A 6487-nucleotide genomic window follows, 5' to 3' on the forward strand; every position below is an offset into this window, starting at 1 on the left:
CAGAATTATAATTTACAATACCAGCTCATTCTTACACAAGTGTCCTGTAAACTAGTGGTCACATTTAGGCCATATAGTAACTCCAGGCAAAATTCATATTACAGACCTCAGAGGGGTTCCTGGTACATCATGTGCTATTTAAAATCTGGCAAAAGGACATTACTCTAAATAAGTACAGGATCAATGTATTACTTAGGGGAAAACATTCTTTAACTGAGAACATCACTTCTAATGATAATTTTTGATCTCATAATGTTTCCCACAAGACTATTTATTATGTTATCTAGTGGCTAAAACGCCTCTTCAGCTTAGCCTCATATGTATCCAATTAGGGCATTAAAATTGGTTCAATGCCCAGTTGGCCGAGGTTACTTTATTTTCAGTCTCCTTAAACTATATCAGTGCTTTATTATGTCATTATACAATTCTACCTCTTCTGTCCTTAGACTACATCCATTCAGTAATCTGGTTTTTGTTACGTGTGGCTACCGGCAGTAGTAATGTTTCGTAGCCATTAGTTAACGTATAGAACTTAGATGACACCCTTAAAAAAATGAATTAATTTATAAAGCTAATAGGAGTAGTTTTAGTACCATATTAGAATGATAGTTTTGTACCTTGTTAGCTAACAATTAATCTAAAAAGTTTTGGCAATACCCTTTATTGGAAGATTTATGCAAATTTTCAAGATCTAAAGAGGTCCCAAAAAATTTAAAGGTGATCTGCAGCATCACTGGTGTAGGGACTTTTTTTGGTAAGCATCCCTAATTTGAATCTAGAAGTTTCTCTGACTAAACATAATTTCCAGTATTTCTCAACCAGATTTTGTGAAACCCTCAGGTGATAAGATTCCTTAAGCAATGAGCAGTTTGTGACTCTCAGGTTAGTTTATTGGACACAAATGATCTTTTTGGCTACCTGAAATGGTAATATTCTTCCCACTGGACGGCAACTTAGGAGGCATTCTTCCTACTGACCATCAGACTAATATACTGTGAGCTGTGGATATAGTAATTATATCAGGGGTTTCCTGAAGTTATTTTAAGGAATTCTCCCATGTTAAAAAGGTTGAGAAACACTGTACAGGTAGTCCCCAGGTTACATACGAGATAGAGACTGTAGGTTTGTTCTTAAGTTGAATTTGCATGTAAGTCGGAACAGGTACATTATTTTAATAAATGCAATTAGGACATATGTTTGTCTCAACATAATATCAGGTAGCATGGTGTCAGTTACTGTATAAAATCCTCACTGTGAGGATCACGGGATCACAAACAAAGCAAAACAAATATCTTTATGGAGACTAGACATTCATTACCTTCTGGAGCAAGCTGTGCTTTGATATGCAAAAAGAAACAACTGCAGAGTTAGTATTGGTCATTGAAGCGTTACAAGAGGCTGAAAAAAGAGCTCACCCCCCTAAGATCACCCACAACCCCAGCTGTGTTTAGCAAAAGATTTCTTCTGCAAGTCATGCAAACGGACCCTCCAAGCCTTCTATCTAGGAGGCATCCATGTGTTGGATGTCCTAAACCCAGGAACAACTTGTATTGGTCTGTATGCCACTTACTCCTAAGATTTAATATATTCTATAATAAAGTATTTACCTCCCTATAATGTAAAAACATAATGTATCTTATATCACAGGGGGTTGGGAATCCCAGTGGCACTCACTACTCATTTATGAAGCCTTTGGGTTTAAAGCAGAAGACCACACTTGATGGAGTGCAGGCTCATCATACAAGCTATTTAAAGTTTAGTAGATTTCTTTACTTGTGAACTTTAATGTGTATTTTCTCTTTATATAAGGATTGTTTACATGAACGTTTACATGAATGAATAGTAAAGTTTTTCTCATTTTAATTTTCCATTCATGTGCAAACAAAATGTAATCACCCATTAAAGCAACGAAGGTAAAGTGGGCATGTACTTCAAATCATTAGTAGAGTGTATTTACAGAGATTAATTCATATCATACAGCAACCTTCATTAAAATCAGCATTGAGACGGCTTCCGGTTCCGGCACCTCATGTAAAGCTACGGGTCACTGAGGCTTCTGATCCTTACATGATCTCACCAATGTGTTTTCGATGAACCAACAGAAAACAAGTCTTTTTCACCTGTGTGTAAGCTAACTCTTTTTGATAAATGTACACTAAACTTCCTGTAGCAAATGCAGAATGTTGTGAACTAAAGTTCCTTTTTTTTCAAGCAGGGCATTCTTGCGGAACGGAACAGGTAATGACCCTTCTGCAATAATCAATTTTACCTGCCCCATCAGGCTGGTAAACTGCCGATTCCAGCTTCTCCTATGCTTGCTGGGATTTAAAGTACTTCCACACAGGTTACATTATCCGGCCCAGCCAATAAAGAATGCTGAAGATCAGAGCTAACAAGGAGTATAGCTGGGTTTAAATCAGCTTTAAGTGGAAGGTCCACCGCCTGCCTCAAATACAGGAGTGAAATTTGAACTCCAACACATCACACTGCAAAATCTAGTCTGCAACCCAGAACATATGGGAAGAAGAAGTTTGGAGCTTCCGCAGGAGAATTACATGCCACAATAGTACCTAAAACCCAATTAATTGTTGAAATTGTTCTTTAGGCCACTAAGTATTGAGGACTTTGACTGGTCAGACAGCTCTGCCTTCCCTTTTCTTTTCTTAGCTTCTGCATGCATTGTTTGTCACTTTGTCTGTAACCCCCTCCCTCATTGATCGTGTTGTCTCTATTATCCTCTTCCCCAGTGTCTCCAGTGGCATCTGCATCTCCATTTTACACAGTGGCCCTGATTTATGAAAGCTCTCCAGGCTGGGGATAATACACTTTCAGAAGTGAAGCTGGGTGATCCACAAAACATGGACTGGATTTTTCAAAATTATTTGCTATTTGCTAGCAAATGTTTTGAATCCTGGACCAGATCCATTCCAGGTTTGGTGGATCACCCAGCTTCACTTCTGAAAGTGTATTATCCCCAGCCTGGAGAGCTTTCATAAATCAGGGCCAGTGTGCCATATCTGTATATACCTGTAACAAGCAGTATCTCATGCTTGTCTTTGATAACACTGGTCAAAGAGCCTCGTCCCTACAATTTATAACACTGGTCAACAAACATTTTCTTGCCAAACAGATTAAAGTCATATTAGGTTATGTGTGATACACCGATTCGAAATATGGTATTGGTTTTTCTAGATTTGCTCTAGTTATTGAAATAATGACCTCAATAATAACCTCATAGAAAACTAATGAAACATGAAACGTAAGCAAAATTAAACTAGATATGCCTACGTATACAAAATTAAATTTTTGAAATACTTAATGTCAATATATTCTATATACAGTATATTTACAGAACTAATCACAAAGAAGTCTTTGAAAAACTATGTTTGTATGATTTCCTTTTATGCTGATGATCAGGACAATCACGTTGAAGGCTCCAGCAGTAGTCTGCCATCATGTGTCCATCCCATCTGCCCTGATACCTTTCTTCCATCACCTTTATATCTTGATGGAACCTCTCCCCTTGTTCCCCACTGAAACCGCTAAGGTTTTCTGGAAATTTTTGCAAATGGCTATGGAGATAGTGCTCATAGTAGCACCCAACTTTTTAAAGTTTATAAGCAAGTTTTGTACCCATTCTTCATAATTTTGTGCTTTATGGTTACCCATAAAGTTCTTGACAACTATGACATCGCTGTGCCAGGCAGAAGCTTCAGTATCAGTCATGTAACTTCTGGAATTTGAATCATTTATCAGTATCCGAATCTGGGGTTTTTTTCTTTGTCAACCATTGGCTCAGTAATGATGTTCGCTGCACCTTTTTTCATGTTTTCCCTTGGAGGCCATGTCACTTTTTCCCAGTGATCCTGCTTTGCTCTACTATCCCACAAGCAGATGAAACATGGGTAATTTGTGTATCCACTTTGCTGTCCAAGTAGGAAGTTCACCATTTTTAAATCAACACATATGGACCATTGGTGTTCTTGACAGCAAAGTTTTTGTAAGACCATTTAGATATTTTCATATTCTTCTTTAAGTTTTGTTAGTGACCAATTGGAATTGATGCATAGCAGGTGCCGTTATGTAGTAAAAAAAGATTTCAAACTTCGAGTGGAACTGTCTATGAAAAGCCGCCAGTCTTCTGCTGGGTATTCTGGTACTCTCATATGGGCTAGTAGTCCAAGGATGTTACAACGGTACACAAGGTCTCCATCTTCACAGAAATATGGTAGGAGTGTCACCTCTCTTGTCCTATAAATGGTTATTTTAACTTCCAGTCTCAGACAGATCCTTCCTTTTAGCCTGGATGCTAAAAGTTCAGATGCTTGTTTTGACAGACTCAGGTCACGTATTAAATCATTGAGCTCTTCTTTGGAGAACTGCTGGTTTGATGAAACACTTTCACCTTCATATTTACTTCCACTGCTAACTCCTGGATTACACTCCAAACCCTGTATATCCTCCATGTTGGATACAGGAATATCAGGGAGTGTACAGAACACTGGTATGGGAACATCAGCACCATGCGGCACAGGTCATCTCGCTGATTAAAAATCAGGGTACTCCCACTTGTTGTTCTTGTAATGATTTAAACTTTTTACATTCACAGCACAAAACGTTTCAGTTTTCCATTTTTCCACTGACGTAGACGCTCTACACAAGTTTTTGCATACCACATGAGGAGCCCAATACTTATCTTGGTCCCCCAGTTTAATACCAAAATATGCAAGATATGCTCGTTTCACAAATTCTGTAATGTTTCTTCTCTGTTTTCTTGAGAATATTCACCACAAATGTAGCAAAATACATTAGGGTCATTTAAACACCAGAACCAGAAATATTTCTGTAAAAAAAATTGTAAGAATAAAAAGAAGGCAAATGAAAGTTTATGCTACATTTAATATATAAAATGCAAAAAATTAGTGTAAATAAAAATTGATAATAATATGCTGTGTTTACATTTGTTGTTGGTAAAATCGTCTATTCTGATTCCTGTATCACAAAATCTAGAGCCAAATAATTAAAACTGATGCCATTTCTGGATTCAGCAGACTTGAAATACACTATATTTATTAAAAAAATCTTTGGCAAGTTTAAAAAAGTGTTTTTTGTTGAGCTGTGTAATCGGTACAGTATTTATCTACATTGCATGCAGTGCCTTATATTTGCCTATTCCTACAGACTTTTTCTTTTTTTTTCTTTTGTGCCCCAGATTTTGCAAGCACAATTAATTCATAATTTTGGATATTGACATTCTCCACTTCAATATATTCCAAGCAGCAGATGTAAGAAGATTTGTTGAAAGTAAATACTGCAAAGTATGTGTAAGGTATGAACATGTGTATCTATGTGCAATATTTTGATATAAGACTTATCCACAAATATGTACTGCAAAGCCAACCTAAGCAATCATTGTAATCTGTATACCGTCAGACAGTACAATGTATAATTGTTGGCAACTCTAAAGGAGATTATATTGTCTGCATTTTGGATGCTGTATTAAATACAGAGATTTGTAAATTACCACGAGATGAAACTCAGCTGTTGAGATATTAGCCGCATTGGTGTTGATTTACTAAAAGAATTTAGGCTGTTTACTTAACAAAGTGAATCATTCTGTGAGAAATAATCCTGTTTGAGAATCAGAATGTGGTTAAAATTCACTTTGCAAAAAATCCCCAATCATGTGCAAAACCTGATTTTTGCTTGGAAGTGAATAGACGGCTGAAGTCAGCAAAGTTTACTATAATACCTAACTTCGATGAGTTAACAGCTTAAACCTAAGTATAAGCTAAACTAAGCTTAACCACATTGGGATAGCAGACTCATAAATCTGCTTTGTGTATAGGGGGGGGGGGGACACAGTGATTGTGTAGCACTGCAAAGGTAGAAGTTTTTTATTATGGCTGCCCCCACAGTATATTAAAAAAAAAGCTTTTTAAACACTCTTGAGACATTCGAAATCCAAGTGTGGAGTCTGAGATGGAGGCATAAGGGCATTTCCAGTGATATTGACTTGTTGAATGGGAAAAAATCAGCTGCAATATTCACAAAACAGCTAATGGGAGAAAGATGCCAGAGTATGCAGTGCATTCCAACTTGTTGCATATGAGACTGTATAGTCATAGACCAGTTCGAAGGCCCATATTGACTCCCTTCTACTGTAGCATGTAGCAAAGCATGTGACCTAAAGTCAATGTCAATGTGACCTCTGCCAATGTCTTTATTCCATATACCACAGGTCACCTTTAAAGAAAATGCTTCCACAGGTCAAGGCTGTGTTGGGGGGGAATATGAAAGACAGGGATTTTTTTGGTATTCCCACTGATGCAGGAGAATTTATAACTACCACTGGTCACTGAGGCAGGGAATATGTTACACACACTAACTATTAATGAATGTGTATTTAATATTACTACCCTATCCCTGACACTGGGGCATTTGTTCACTCCTACTGACCAGAAAACTCCCAAAATAATCAGGTAAC

Source organism: Pyxicephalus adspersus, chromosome 2 (assembly GCF_032062135.1).
Source record: "Pyxicephalus adspersus chromosome 2, UCB_Pads_2.0, whole genome shotgun sequence".
Lineage (NCBI taxonomy): Eukaryota > Metazoa > Chordata > Amphibia > Anura > Pyxicephalidae > Pyxicephalus > Pyxicephalus adspersus.